The 267-nt window shown below is 30.3% G+C and overlaps 1 protein-coding gene across 3 annotated transcripts in view; it reads left to right on the top strand.

Moving 5' to 3' along the window:
- Positions 1–267, top strand: part of LOC119588580 (methenyltetrahydrofolate synthase domain-containing protein-like) — a gene marked incomplete in the record, with an annotated part of 56,358 nt that overhangs the window by 12,184 nt on the left and 43,907 nt on the right.

The raw sequence follows: 267 nt of genomic DNA, 5'->3' as shown, positions 1-267 counted from the left end.
CACTTTTTATATTCTAGTTTCTTTTCCTACTTGAGATTATTTTTCCATTGATAAGATCCTTGTGGAGAAGAGAGTTTGTTTTGTGTTGATAGAGATGCTTTATCTAAAGTAGGTGCATTGCATTGTCATTAGGCGAACATTATTTGTTAAGGATTTAAAGTTTCTGAATTGCCACTTGGTCATGAAAACTAATATATTTTTTTTTATTGCATGTTTCACCTTGTTAGAAATTACATAGGATTATCTATTCTTAACCCAATTCAGCTG

Source organism: Penaeus monodon, chromosome 24 (genome assembly GCF_015228065.2).
Source record: "Penaeus monodon isolate SGIC_2016 chromosome 24, NSTDA_Pmon_1, whole genome shotgun sequence".
In the NCBI taxonomy this organism is placed as follows: domain Eukaryota; kingdom Metazoa; phylum Arthropoda; class Malacostraca; order Decapoda; family Penaeidae; genus Penaeus; species Penaeus monodon.
This window is presented reverse-complemented; position numbering and strand designations above follow the sequence as displayed.